Genomic DNA, 15,943 nt, shown 5'->3' with positions numbered 1-15,943 from the left:
TTCTACTACACAACCATAACCAAAACCATAACCAATACCATCAGGACACCCAAGAAACTTAACATTGGTACAATAGTATTATCTAGTATGCAGTCCAAACCCCACTTTCCCAAGTTGTCCCCTAAATGTCTTCCATAACTCTTTTTTCAATCTAGGATAATCAAGGTTCATACATTTCATTTGGTTCCCATATCTCCTTGGCCTCCTTTTACCTGGAACAGATCCCTATATTTCGGGGGGGGGGGGGCTTTAATGACATTTTTGAAGAGTTTAGGCCACTAGCTTTGTAGAACATTCCACAATCTATGTGTTTGTTTCCTTATGATTAGATTCAAGTTGAACACTGTGGGCAAAATAGTACATGGTGTACTTTTCATTGTATCACATGAAAATTGTGCATGATAACCTTGTCTCACTATTGGTCATGCTCAGTTGACCACTTGGTTAAGATGGTCTCTGCTAGATCTCTATTGCAAAGTCATCTTTTCCCATTTGTAGTTAATAAGTAACCTATGGGGTGATAAAGGGAGACTTAATAACTCGTGCAAATATCCTGTTCCCCAGCAATGTTTAACCCAATGGTTTTAGCATCATTCTTACATTGGTGGCTAAAAAAAAATGGTAAATTTTCTAATTCTATTATTCTGTCTACATGTATAACCTGGCATTCTTCATAAAAATGTTCCTCCCCCTGCACACACCTTTTTAATCACTATAAACTTATGGATTCTTTTGTACTTCCGTGTTTTATAATCCATTGCCATTATTATTTCTTTTAGTGCTCAAATTGTCCCACAATTAACCTGCAGGAGTCTCTTCAAGCTGGCTCTTCTGAACTTGAACACATCTCCCGTTATCAGAGTTAGCTTCCTGGGCATGTGATCCCTACAGTTACCCAAGACCCTGCTCTTAGAAAAACCCCAGAATGGTTCAATGTTCTGCTGTAGCTGTCCCAACATTCTTAGTAATTTTTCAACAAGGGTTTCTGCATTCTCATTTTGCACTGGGCCCTGAAAATTATGTAGCTTGTCCTGCCCATTGGTCTTTGAGCACTGTCTTGCTTTCTGGCATGAGAAGATATTCCAAACACATTTTACCTTCCCTGATCTGGAATTTTAGGGGGAAATGGTACTTAGAAACCAAGATCTGAGTACTAATGTGTCCATTGGTCCTGAGGTGACATTGCTTCAAGGTGCTGTCAGTGGTGAGAACTCAGAACCCTCAGCACCTAATGACTCTGTCCAAACCTCTGCACTAAAAGACAACCAAACTCTATCATGGCTTCAGGCAGCATAAGGCCATATTCAGAGGATTACTCCAGGCCCTCCCTTAAATGCCTGCTTGGCAAGCGCTACACTGCCACGAGCATTTAACTATTTGTTCCAGCCAACACCTGAGATAGGCCCCCAATCACACTTTCTTAGAGCATTTACTAAAAAGGGCTTCCTATTGTGAATCCTTTCTCTGTCCCTTTGAGATGTACACTTATCTCCTGAGACTCAGGAGTGTCTTCCTCAAGGCTCTGAAAGCCATTCTTTTGAAATGTCACTATTAGGACCTCTTTTTCCCAGTTTCTGTGGGAGGATAGACTCCTAACTTCTGCAGTTGCCAGCTAGCAGACACAACTGGCCTAATTACGCCTATACAGATTGCCCTTTGTAATTGTTTACTTGAGCCCCTCTCTCTCTCCCTCCCAGACCTTTCTTCTCCCCTTAAAACAACCAGTCCCTCTGCACAAATCTCAGCCCTTTCTTTATGGTCAGTAGTTACTGAATAAAATCTGTTTTCACAGCTTTAACTAATGTCCCACTTTGTCTCTCACAGTGGAAAGAGCTGGAAAATCATGAATTCATACTGAGACCTGCACTTTGAATCCAGGAGCAAGCATTTCTCCATTTAGTATGAGAGCCATAGGTCACCCCACACAATCTATATATTGATTCATTTGCTGTGTCCTACAATATACACAAAAAAGTTTCAGCATGATGATACTGATATTACTATTAATTACAAGCCCAATTCATAAGGCTCCTGCAGGTCTTTTTTCTCTTAGAATATTTCCCACGAGTCAGAGTACAGGGTTCAAAAGTTACTTATAATTCTTATCTCTGCATTGTCTTGCCATCAGTTTGCTAACCACTTAGCTTCCTTTGTGTCTGTTTGCTCTCAACATTAAGGTGTTTTTTTTAATCACTTTGATTTAATTTTTTGAATATTTAAAATATTTACATGATTCAAAATTCAGAACTGCAAAATATGATGCACTTAGAGGTATCATCCCTGCTCCTTCTACCCTATTCACTCCTATGCCCTATAGATGATCATTTTCACTTGTTTCTGGTTTAGCTTTCCCATGATTCTTATGGAAATAAGACACACACACACACTTCCCCCTCCTCTTATCTTACACAAATGGTAGCCAGCTTAATATATTATTTTCCACATTGCTTTTTTTCACTTAATAATATAGTTTGGACATTCTTCCAGTTCTTAGCAATCCCTTTATTCTTTTTTATGGCTGCATAATACTCCATTACTTGGCTATTCCATGATTGATTCAACCAGACTCTTACAGCTGAAAACTTTGTGCTTTCAATATTTTGCTATTGCAAGCAACACCACAATCGATAATCTTTTCCAAACATTTTTTTGCATTTCAAGAGGTGTTTTTTCAGAGTAGATTCACTGAAATTGGATTACTGGATCAAAGGGAATGCAGCCCTGCTGACACCTTGACTTCAGACTAGTGAGACCCATTTGATGTTGTCTTGTTAAATATTGCTAAATTCTCCTCCTGAGATGAACTGCTTTGTACTCTTGCCAGCAATGCCTGAACAGGTCTCTTTCAGATGTGGAAATGCTAACACAGAGCAACATCCCTGTTGCAGATGCCTAAAACTGGGGGATTTATTTTGTGAATGTCATCTGTTGCCAGGAAGCCAGTCTTCCAACTTGTACATCCAAGAGTTTACTGTGCTTGTGTGTTCAGAAAGACTGAAATGAGAGTCTGTGCAGGCAAGAAAGAGGCCACAAAGAATAACAAAACCTTTGCATGATGGATTAGATATTAAACCACCTGTAGGGAGAGCCCTAAATATAGACTGTGGAAGCTCAGAAGCACTGGTCTCTCACAGGAAACCAATGATAACACAAAATGAGAATCACAGACACTCTATCAATCAAGGAGTTAGGACTAGAGCAGCTCCATGAGGACCAAGGTAAATAAATAAAAAATAAATAAATAACACATCCACTGCACACAGAATGTAGGTATAAAGGCCCGGCCCCTGCTTCAACTAGTGTGCTTTTTAGCTAGGATGAGGAAGTTGAGTAGTTTAATTAAAGCTCTCATTGGTAAAGTTTACAGGTTTAGCTTTATATAAGTATTTAGGGTAATGAGAAACAACTACATGTTCTGAATCCAAAATTTAGCTAACTTCACCCCAAACTCATAAAAACCCAGTGTATTAGTTTCCTGTTGCTGTTATAACAAATTACCACAAACCTAGTAGCTGAAAAGAGTGCAAATTGATGCTTTTAGAGTTCTGGAGGTTAGAAGTCTGAAATGGGTCTTAATGGGCTAGCATCAGGGTGTTAGAAGTGCTTTTCCAGTTCCTAAAGGCTGTGGCATTCCCCCACCTGTGGCCTGCTGCCATCTTCAAAGGACCAGTCAAGTCTTTCTCACATGGACTCTCTGGCACCGACTCCTCTGCCTCCCTCTTCACCAGTTAAGAACCCTTGTGATGACACTGGGCCCACCGAGATAACCCAGGATAATCTTACTTCAAGGTCAGCTCTTCAGCAACCTTAATTCCATCCACAAACTTAATTCCCCATTTCCACATTCACGGGTTCTGAGGATCAGAATGTGGATGTGTTTGGAGGGCTGTTATTCTGCCTACTACACCAGGTAATACTGGATTTCCTTGTTCCTATGTCCCAACATAGTGTAGCATGCAAAATTCTACAAAGCCTGGAAAATAAAGTGTATCTTCATTAAAGGTCTGTTGAGGACACTGAGAAAGGAGTTTTAGCTCTTCATGCAGTCAATCTTTTTTAGACATCTCTTCTTCCTCCTAAGGTTTCTTCTCAGCATTCCCCTCTCCTTCCCTCCCTCTCTCTCTCTCTCTTTCTCTTTCCAGACTTATTTTTCCTTCTCAGTATCACCCACACCTCCCTTTTTCTCTTAGAGGAACTCAGACCACCCCTGATCTCAGCTTCCCCATTTGCACCCCTATTTACCCCTGTAGAATGCAGGGATGCTGAATACATTGTTTGCTGCTCCAGATCCAACCTCTATCTTCTTCCACTATGCTCTGTGCCCAGGAGGCCAGTCTTGACCTCTGGATCCTGGGTAGTGCAAAGCATCTGCACAAGATCAGGGGGCTAAAGAAGAGGGAGGTGGGGGGTCTATTCTCCCCTTTCCACAAGGCTCCAGCTTCTGTCTTGGGGCCCTATCTCAAGCCACAATTTTCCTCCAGATTCTGCTAATCATCACCTCCCCTTGCCCCTTCAGGCTTGGAGTGGTAACAGCTCCCCGTTGTTGATAACTCTGAGGGGCTTAAGCATCCCTTGTTGGTTTCCTTAAACCCTGCCCACATCTTTATATATAGTCCCTTCATTAAATTCTGCTCAATATCCAAGTCAATATTCCAAACCATGTGTTTCCTGCAGGGACCCTGGCAATATTGTGACAATAGTTTGAGTCTAACTATTACAATGTATTAAAACACACATATACACACAAATTTCTGACTCGTGCTACAACATAGATGAACAGTGAGGACATTACGCTAAGTGAAATAAGCCAGTCACAGCAGAACAAATATTGTATGATTCCACTCATCTGAGGTACCTCAGGGTAGGCAAGTTCATAGAGACAGAAAGTAGAACGTTGGGTGCCAGGGACTGGGGGAGAGGGAACATGGGGTTTAGTGTAATGGGCACATAGTTCCAGTTTGGAAAGATGAGAAAGTTCTGGAGACAGATGGCAGTGATAATATCACAACAATATGAATGTACTTAACGCCACTGGACTACACACATAAAAATGGTTAAGACAATAAATTTTGTTATGTACGTTTTACCACAATTTTAAAAAGAGAAAACTATAAATATTCCTATCAAGCACACCATAGGGATCCCAGCTTGAGTTCAGACTATGACCATTACCTATGATGGGATCTACCTAGGCAAGCTCTGAAAAAATAGTGGAATGGCCTAACAAAAGCTTATTCATAAGAAGGCTGAGAATTCATTTTAAAAGAGGAAAGACCCAAGCATCATGAGCCTGACCCAGAAACAATGTCTGGCTCATCAGTGTTAGAAGAAGTTTCCAGTTTAGGTAGAGTCCTCTTAATACACTCTCACATACCTTCACAGTCTTTTTTTTTCAAATTCTCATTCAAGGATATTTTTTCCCATTGCTTTTCAGAGAAAGAATGAAAGAGAGAGAGATAAACATCGATTGGTTGCCTCCCACATGCACCCCAACCTGGGCCGGGTATTGAGCCTGAAACCAAGGTATGTGCCCTTGTCCAGAATCAAACCAGGGACCCTTCAGTCCGCGGTCCATTGCTCTAACCACTGAGCCAAACCTGTTAGGGCTACCTTCATAGCATTCCTGCAATTACAACCAAATACATATTTAATGCCTGTTTCCCTATGCACTAAAAGCTCCATGAATAGGCATGTCTTAGTTCAGGCTGCTATAACGAAAATGCCATGGACAGGGTGGCTTATAAACAATAAACATTTATATCTCACAGTTCTGGAGGCTAGAAGTCCAAGATCAAACTTATAGGCAGATTCAGTGCAAGGACCTGCTTTCTGGTTCATGGACAATTGTCTTTTGCGTCCTCACATGAAGGGATGAGAGAGCTCCTTGGGATTTTTTTATAAGGACACTAATCCCATTCTTGAAGGCTGTACCCTCATAACCTGTTATCTCCTAGAGGCCCCACCTTCAAATACCATAATGAGGGTTAGTACTTCAACATATGAATTTGGGGGGACACATTTAGTGCATAGCCAGGGCCATGACTAGTTTATTCAAGGCTTTGTCCCCAGCACCCAGCTTAATCTCCCTGGCAGTAATACTGCTCATTCCACATCTGAATGAAGAATGAATTCTGAATACAATATGGCAGTTGTTAGTTAGCATAACCTGTTCCTCCCAGCTCTGTGAATGCATTCTGGGTCCTAAGGTTACAGAAGATTGTAATTAAAATAACTGTTGCTGTGAACTCTGTAAACTCCAGGGGCATAAGCAACATCAATTAGGACCTTTAGAGAACATGACAGATAGATGAGAGCTTTCAGGATGATGGGGAGCCGCAGAATTTCAGAATTCACAACAGCATATCACGGGACAATGGATCATGGTAAGTCATAGTGACTTTTCTTCTTTCTTTCCAATCCAACCTCAAAATATCCTAATGTCAGCCATACCAGAGCTCTAAAATAACCTTTCTCTCTTTATTATTAATACTTCGAAGCCACATTAATCAAGTTAATTATATTTAACTTTAATGGGTTTTATAACTATTAATATAATTCTTGAGATATATTTGCAAGAGGGGAACATTCCCAGCCTGCTCATATATTCCTCATTTAGATTATGATTCACATTAATGCCACTGGCTCTCCATCTTGACTTTAAACCTGGCCAGCTATTTCTGTTGCAATATAACAACCTGGTTTACAATCTGAGTGTTACACTGGAGACTCTTGGGAAGGTTTCCGACCTCCACCAGGATAAAGGAAATCCGAGGCACCCCTTCCTTGATTCGCTCACCACGTGTACCTGCCAACAATTACTCCCAGCTGTGGGCCTGCTGGCTCTCTGTCTTGTTATGGCCTCAGGCTGCAATTCCAGTTAGTCTGGAAACTGTCCCTTATCAACCTCTTGGGCCTTTGTCACTTCCTACTGACTTTAGAACATCTTTTTTATTTTAAAACCCCAACTCAATATAGCTATTGCCTAATGCTTTCTCCTGTGGGCTCTTCCAGATTCCCAATAATGAAATTGTTTCCCTCCCTCTTTCCTCCTTGTCCACCAAGATTGGAACTGAAATACGCAAGAGTGGACACACCTCCTGTTGCTCCTTTCCACAGGAAGACCAGAGGGGAGAAGGGAGAAAGGGACCAGAGGTGGGTGCTTGGGAGCATTAAGATTTGCATGGAAAGAATTTTCTCGGCTGGGCCCTTCCTGAATTCTGGAGTTTTTGTCATAACTCCTGCAGGTGTAGTTAATGCTCCTCAGTGTGATTTCAGCATTATTTTTGGCAAAGGCTCACACTGTATTTCTTTTTTCCAGCATCCAAAATCTTTTTAATATCAAGGTAGGATCTGGTGTTAGTTTTTGTAGCCAGACTGGCCTGTCCGCCTCCTACACACTTGAACTTGCAGCTCTTGGAGCCTAACTAAGGGTTTGGTGTGGCTGAGGGGACACTGGGACCTTGCCAAATACCTGGGCACTCCTGGCCCTGGCGAGGACCAGAGAGCAGGATGGTGCCACAGCACTTGGGGAAGTCCAGGGCCAGGTGGCCCAAGGTGAAGATCTCACCCAGCCTTGAAGTTAGGGCACCTTCTGGACACCTGTCATTGGTTATAGTCCCACAACCACAGCAGATTTGCCCTCCCAGGAGGAAACTTCATCTTCCAGATCCTCGGAGAAAGGGACTCAGGCGCCAGTTGATGCAACTCAGGATCAACCTCTTCAGCACCGCATGGCTGAAGGTGGAGCTGGTTTGGCCAGAAACCTGTACAGCTGGACCAACAGCCTTAGGCAGATGTCCTGCTCTTGGGCGCTTTGCCTGAACCTTTCGGTCTTTGTTGTGGGGATGTCGGATGTAGGCTCCCATGACGGCGCCTAATGCTCCACCAGGTCCGGAAAACTCACGCTGTATTTTGATAATCTATTCCTTTGCATTCTTTTCCATCTGATGTATCTTCCTGTTCATGGCCTCTGACTCTTGTCCTTCTCTGTGTCACATGGACACACCAAATCTCTGGGTATCAGCAATATAAAAGAACCAAGTACTGACACTTTCTACATGGATGAACCTTGAAAAACACTGGGCTAAGTGAAAGAAACCAGTCCCCAAAGCCCAAGTACTCTAAGATTCCATTTATCTGAAATATCGAGAATAGGCAAATCCACAGAGACGGTAATAGAATAGTGGTTGCCAGGGGCTGGGGAGGGGGCATAGGGAGTGACTAACAGGTACAGGATTCCTTTTTGAGGTTACGAAAATGATCTCAAACTGATTATGGCAATAGACGCACGATTTTGTAAATATACTATAAACCATTGAATTGTATACTTGTGAATTGTATGGTATGTGAATTGTACCTCAACAAAGCTGTCACCAGGAAAAAACAACTTCCAATGAGGGGAAAGAGGTAGAAAAGGAAGAAGTTGGTATTAGAAGAAATTAGCAATGAGACTTAAAGAAATCAGAGGAAGATAAAGAGTGGGGTTTTTTGTTCTGGCCAGTGTGGCTCAGTTGGTTGGGCATGGTCCTGTGCGCTGAGGGGTTACCAGTTGGATTCCAGTAAGGGCACAGGTCCGGGTTTAGGGTGCTCCCTGGAAGGGGGTGTGCAGGAGGCAGCTGGTCAATGTTTTGCTCTCGCATCAATGTTTCTTTCTCTCTCCCTCTCCCTCTCCCTTCTTCTCTTTTTAAAATCAATTTTTTAAAATCTTTTTTTATAAAAAGTGTTTCTTTTTTTTTAAAGAAAAAAGAAAAAAATACGTTCTTGTAAAAAAAATTATATATATATGTGTGTGTATATATATATATATATATATATATTTGCCTTTTCACCCAATTCTTGGAGTGCTGTTTTTAAAGTATGTTCTGGAAACTGCAGGAGGGGAAAAAAAATACCTAGGTCAATGCTGCAGAAGTGGAAAACAGACAAAGGGCAAAGCTAACAACAGGATCAGACACACCAAAGCCAACAGTCAGAACATCAGGAAGCAGAGCGGAAGAGTCAGCCCGGAACAAAGCCACAGGAAAAGAATTTTGAAATAAAAATTGAGTTAAATGGGACAAGAGAGCCCACTTTCTTTCTCCTGGCTTCATTTTTTTTGTTTTTTCTTACTCCCCTCCCCCTCCCCCTCCCCCCCCCCACCTCTCTTCCTCTCTCTCTCCCTCTCCTCCAATAAGAGTCCGTATTCCGGCTCTGTTCACAACAGACTCAAGCCAGTCACAGGCCTTAGGAACCCACAGAAGTAAGCAGTGGCACAGCTGGCATGAGCTTCCACCAACACCCAGCTCCTGAGCAGCAGTGTCCCTGGTCCTCAAGAAGGCTGTTCATGAGCCAGGAAGATCCCAACTTCACAGAGTAGCGGGGAAAGTCCCTTGATGCCAGGCCAATCGGCCACTTGCAAGAGCAGACAGTTTCTTGGAGCTGGTTCTTTCTACTTCCTCTCTCACCAAGCATCTGGCCCGCACTAGACCATGAGGCAGGAAGTCCTGACCTCTTTTTTAAGCTGTGACATTTGGTGGGGGGGGAAATCTTTTCTATTATATATTTATGCAGCAACTTTTTCTTGTGGTCACTTAGGGTGATAGACATTATGCTTGCTGATGCTATGATTCCCATCTTACAGTTCTGAAACTTGAACAGGGAAACCAACAGCCCCATGTCACAAAGTGAGTCACTGGGTCAGGCCAGGATTAAAATGCCTCAGTCCCCAGAGCCAGGTCTTATTAGCAGGCTCAGTGTTATTGTCAGGGTGACTCTCTTATAGAGCCTGGTGAGGGAGAACATAAAGCTACAAGAGGCAATAGATTAGTCTACTCACAAGTTTCTTTTTCATGTTATTTCACCTATTCTATAGTGAGAAATCTGAAGCTTAGAAAGGTTAAATCAAACAATAACAAAAAACCCATAGCTTTTTCTGATACCAAATCCTATATACCTCCTCTAAAACATTTAGCTAGTCCTTAAATAAAATAATACATACATCCATATTCCTCCCCAACATATGTATGTCATACTTTTAAAAAACTGGAGAGTATTATGCTAAAGTGAAATAAGCCAATCAGAGAAAGACAAGTATCACATGATCTTACGCATATGTGGAATCTAATGAACAAAATAAACTGATGAACAAAATAGATCCAGAGACACAGAAGCATAGAACAGACTGAGGGATCTCAGAGGGAAGGTGGGGGTGGGGGAGTGGGTGGGGAGAGATTAATCAAAGAACTTATACGCATAAATGCATAACCCATGGACACAGACAATAGTGTGGGGAAGGCCTGGGGGTGGGGCGGATGCAGGGTGGAAGGGGTTTATGGGGAGAAAAGGGGAAATCTGTAATACTTTCAACAATAAAGATATGTTTAAAAAAATAAAAAATTCTTTAAATTATGTAAATTTAAACAATTCTTTAAATCATAGAAATTTATTGTTTAAGAAGAAAAATCTGTCACGAAGCTAGGTGCCCTAGCCATATAAAGACTTGAGAGAGTCTGGGGAGGCACAAGGAGGAGGCAAGACTCTGCACTCTTCCTGTTTTATTTGGAAACAGGATGACAAATCTCCCAAGCAGACCTGTAATAACCTGGCTCCAAGCACAGGATGACCTCACCTGTGTTTGTTCAGATCTGTGCACAGCAACTCTTTCTGGGACTAAGCATAACCTAGCTTTGTAAATATGATTTGCATTTCCAGAACTATGCATCAAGTCAGACCCTCTAAAGAACTGTGCATGTGAAAATTAGAAATTCAACCCCGGAAAAAGCTTTTAAATTAATTACTACCACTCTACCCCTACTCCATCAACCTTCCACCAAATTCAATAAATACATAATTAAAGAAACAATTTCCTGTAGTATTAGACCACCAAGAAGTATTTATTAAGTACCTAATTGCTTATGGTTCTGGGCTAAGCACTGTGTAGAGATTTGCATAAAACTGGTCTCTCTCACTCTAGTTTTAAGACCTTGCCATATAGGGTAGACAGCACTCACCTGGACAAACAGGTTCTGGACACAACAATAGCAGTTGGGAACTTGAAAACATACCAGTGACTGGTCACTGAAGCATTCATCCAGTCACTGTTAGTGCATTTTCAGGGTGGGAAGCCAGGAAAGAGCATAGGAGGTGTGTAGCTGTTGGGTTTCTAAGGGACGCTTGGGCTCAGTGGCAGACACCGCCCAGGCCTCACTGAAGATACCAATCCACCTCCTGGTAGGTGGAGAAAGCTTCAGGATTAGGTTCCGGACAGTGGGGAGGAGGTGGGGGGTAAACAGCTGGGCTGGATCGGGAGGGGGCAGAGGGCAAGCAGCAGGGGTGTGGCCTGCAGAGAACCGTGAAGCAGACATGGCTCTTCTGAGAGGAGCCAGGCAAGGGGAACAAACCCGAGAGCAGCTGTTGCTGGCAGCCCTGCCAATGGCTCCCGGCCCAAAGGGTTTCTCAAGCCTTCAGCTGTGTTCAGAGACCTAAGGTGACTCTAGAACGTTTGTGGTTGGTGGGCATGGGGAAACAGAGGGTCTAGGTAAAAGTTAAAATGTGCTTTGGAAGTCAAGGGGTCAGGGCATGAAAACATGTTCCTGCTCAGAGGAAGTGTAATAAGTGACAGAATCAATCGTACCTGGGAGAGCAACATCCTTAGATCTGCCCTTGATGATGAGAAGAGCTCAGCAAAGCCCTTGATATTTCTGCCAATTAATGAAAACCACACAGAAGGGGATGATCAGGAGCCATAAAGTTCTGGTGGACAAACTTTGTAAAAGATATGGCCAAGTAGTAAAACCTGACTCAGCATCATAAAGCCTCAAAAGTAAAGAGAATTTTGTCATTAAAAGCCACCGCATTTACTAATTAATAACTGTAAGCTTTACAAACCATTTTGTAAACCATCAGTGGCAGCACCTCCCCCAGTCCCACCACAGTCCAGACCCCAAACATAGATACTGCATCTCACACCTGAGAGGGGCAGGTGCTAGATGGAAGCGTCCATTTTAACCCCCTCAAATAACACACATCTTCCTGTAATTATGCATGCACTTATTCATTAAAAGAAACATCTAAGGCATCCTAAAGAGAAAAAAAAATGATGACAGGCATGGGGCTAATAGATTTGCTCCACCCCCAATAATTCTCAGAAAAATTCAAATTATAATTGACAGTGAGATATGTCTTTGCAAGACAGTGGTAAAAATTCAAGATTGTCCATATCCAAGGTGGAGAAGTAGATTCTCTCTTAGACACTGGTGGTGTACTGATGCCACTTTTTCAGGGATAGCAATTTGGCATTATCTATTTTTGTAAAATATCCATGTCTTTCAACCAGCAAGTCACTTCCAGGTATCTGCCTCTTTTTCCATCTGTCCTAGAGAATTACTCAAGTGTGTACACAAAGAAGCAATGGATGCTTGTTATAACATTTAAAATAGGAAAAACAAAACACAACAAAAAAACAGAAACAACTTAAATAGCCATCATTAGGGAGACTGGTTAAATTTTGTCATACCCATGAAATACAGTGTAGCTGTGAAATAAGAATGAAGTAGATTTATGTGGAAAAGACCACAGAAAAATCTTATGGAAAGACCTCACAGACATATTATTTATTCACTGGAGGCTGCAACAGAACACCACAGAAGCATGGCATTATATATGTAAATACATCCACAAAACTGTATTTCTCTATGTAAGTATGGTCATGCAAATGCATACAAGAAAATCTGGACAGATTTATACTGAACTAATAATGGCAATTACCTCTGGGGAAGGAACTAGGTTGGGGATTGGGGAACTAGGGGATTTTTGTCTTTATCTGCTTAGAATTTTCTTTTACAGTGAGAATAGAACGTATTCATGTGTTACTTGTACAAGTGAGAATGAATTTTAAAAGAATGGGGGAAAGGAGCAGAGCACTATCTTCATTAGCCATAAAAATAAACAAATGGAGTTGACTGACAAATTGCATATAGAGAATGGAACATCTCAGGGAACTAAGCAAGAGCTGACTGTTTGACCCACAGATCCCATGCCTCTCTCGTAGCTGGGTGGCCCCAGCAATCTATTCTGAAGCAGTGTGGTTCCCCACACCACTATCCCACCCCCTCAGAATAAGAAATACACAAACCCAGGAACAATGACTGTGGGAACTAAGTAGCTAGGAACCCCACATACCATTGATAATCTATAGCTTCAAAACTCAATGTCAGACCATTTCTCTTGACCCTTCCACAGGAGCTTCAGTACACAAAAAATTCAAAGGCCCTCACTACCATCAAGCTCAACCTTAGTGAGTCCGGGGGATGGTTTTAAAACAGACATTGGAACAGTTTGAATGCAATGAATTGGCATTTTAACAAGTAACACACAAGAGAATTGGTAAGTGACGAGGGCGACAAGAATACAGCATCTCCCCAGCCTAAGAACTGATAGACATAGAAAGTAGCATTGGGTCAGGCCTTAAAGACTGAGAAAACAAACAAATAAACAGCAACAAAACAACCTAAAGCAGGGGACTGGGGAAAGGAAGAAACCTGGAAATGAAAAATAACTAGATGTCCGCTGGTAGTTTCATTTTTCTCAGTATTTTCACCTTCATACTTTACTCTTACTCTTTTCTGTTTTTCCCACATGGGAGGTGAAAATGGGGAAGTGTGAATGAGCCCTCATCTGCAGAGAGTGTTTGGCATAAAATATTAACCACATCAGACTTTATTTTCTTTAGAGAGGAACAAAACAATTTTTCATCTCAACCCAGCTAACACGAACATTTAAAAAATATTTTGTTGGCAGAGATTATAATCACAGCTGTACTGAGCCAAACAGCATCACATTGCCTTCCTCATTAATTTAATGAGTTGTGACTTCATATGGATCTTCATATTCAAGGACCAAGTGTGCTAAAAATGGTACTATTGTCTTGACTCTGTTGAAATTATAACAAGAAAATATGATCATATGTTGATTCTGAGATATAATTGGAAAACTATTCTATATAGATAATGTACCCAGTGTAACCTACCATTTGTAGGAGTTTGGTAAATGAAATAAAACCCAATTAAAATTCTGTTGTCTTAGTTGTTAAATCTAGGTCATTATATACATATACATATATCCATACAAATATACACACATATATATCTATATAATGTTCTGTTCTTCACAAATTTCTGTACCTTTGAAAATTTTCATAATAAATTGGGAGAAATTATGTTGTTTCTTTCAAAATCTCTCGGACTACCCTTTACTATCCCCTTGTTCAGACTTTCACTTACTTGTGGGTAATGACTTCGCAGGAGCTTTCTCTGACCTTCTCTGACTCCATTTTGCAGCCCAGCCTATGTATAGCAGCCACATGGCTCTTCTAAAACAGGTTCTCTGCTCCTCCTGTTCCACGCACAGCTGTGTCTTCCTGCGCAGTGCCAGCCGCAACCCTGAGACACGATGGTGGAGGTCGGAGTGAACGGATTTGGCCATATTGGGTGCCTCATCACCAGAGCTGCTTTCAACTCTGGCAAAGCGAATATTGTTGCTATCAATGACCCCTTCATTGACCGCAACTACATGGTCTACATGTTGTAGTATTATTTTACTCATGGCAAGTTCAAAGGCACAGTCAAGGCTGAGAATAGGAAGCTTGTCATCAACAGAAAGTCCATCTCCATCTTCCAGGAGTGAGATCCCATCCACATCAAATGCGGTGATGCAGGTGCTGAATATGTTGTGGAGCCCACTGGTGTCTTCACTACCATGGAGAAGGCTGGGGCTCACCTGAAGGGTAGAGCCAAGAGAGAATCGTCTCTGTCCCTTCTGCTGATATCCCCATATTTGTGATGGGTGTGAACCATGACAAGTATTACAACTCCTTCAAGGTTGTCAGTAATGCCTCCTGCACCACCAGCTGCTTGGCCCCGCTGGCCAAGGTCATCCATAACAACCTTGGCATGGTGGAGGGACTCATAACCATGGTCGATGCTATCATTGCCACCCAGAAGACTGTGGAGAGCCCTCTGGGATGCTGTGGTATGATGGTCAAGGGGGTGCCCAGAACATCATCCCTGCTTCTACTGATGCTGCCAAGGCTGTGGGCAAAGTCATCCCTGAGCTGAATGGGAAGCTCACTAGCATGGCCTTCCATGTCCCCATCCACAATGTGTCAGTTATGGATCTGACATGCTGCCTGAAGAAAGCTGCCAAATACAATGACATCAAGAAGGTAGTGAAGTGGGCATCAGAGGGCACCCTCAAGGGCATCCTGGCCTATACTAAGGACCAGGTTGTCTTCTGAAACTTTAACTGTGACAACTACTCCTCTACCTTCGATACTGGGGCTGGCATTGCCCTCAATGACCACTTCATCAAGCTCATTTCCTGGTATGATAATGAATTTGGCTATAGAAACAGGGTGGTGGACTTTATGGTCCACATGGCCTCCAAGGAGTAAGAGCCCCCTACACCACCAGCCCCAGCAGGAGGAAAAGGGGCCCTCAGCTGCTGGGGAGTCCTTGACCCAAATCAATCCTCCAAAACACTGAGAATCTCCTGACCTCCACAGTTTCCAACCCAGACCTCCTGAAGAACTGGAAGGGCTTAGGGAGCCTTACCTTGTCATGCATCATCAATAAAGTTCACTGTACACCTCCCCCCCTAAAAAAAAACACAAACACCAAGCTTTTATCAGGCCACTCCCCTGTCTCCACATGACCACTCCCACCCCCACCCCCCACCCCCCACACACAAAACACCAAAACTCCTTTGCCCGGATTTTCAGGTTTACAGCATCCAACCCCTCCCTCCTAGTTCATCTTAGTTCCTATAGCCTTCACTTACCTAAAGTTCAGCTTTCAAATCCCATTCTAAGTCCTGCTTACCCCACTCATCCCCTGTCTTCAGCACCTGAAGTGTGAACCATCAACAACCAGAAAGAGTACACACCTGCCACTTGGTTGCAAATATAGTA

General features: G+C 42.5%; 1 pseudogene; it reads left to right on the top strand.

Annotated features, from left to right (window-relative positions):
• Window positions 1-14,427: 14,427 nt before the first annotated feature.
• On the top strand, window positions 14,428-15,427 carry LOC107540231 (glyceraldehyde-3-phosphate dehydrogenase pseudogene; annotated as a pseudogene).
• Window positions 15,428-15,943: the final 516 nt, after the last annotated feature.

Source organism: Miniopterus natalensis, chromosome 1 (genome assembly GCF_054644295.1).
Source record: "Miniopterus natalensis isolate mMinNat1 chromosome 1, mMinNat1.hap1, whole genome shotgun sequence".
NCBI lineage: Eukaryota > Metazoa > Chordata > Mammalia > Chiroptera > Miniopteridae > Miniopterus > Miniopterus natalensis.
Note: the sequence above shows the minus strand (reverse complement) of the source record. Positions and strands in the feature narration are given on the sequence as shown.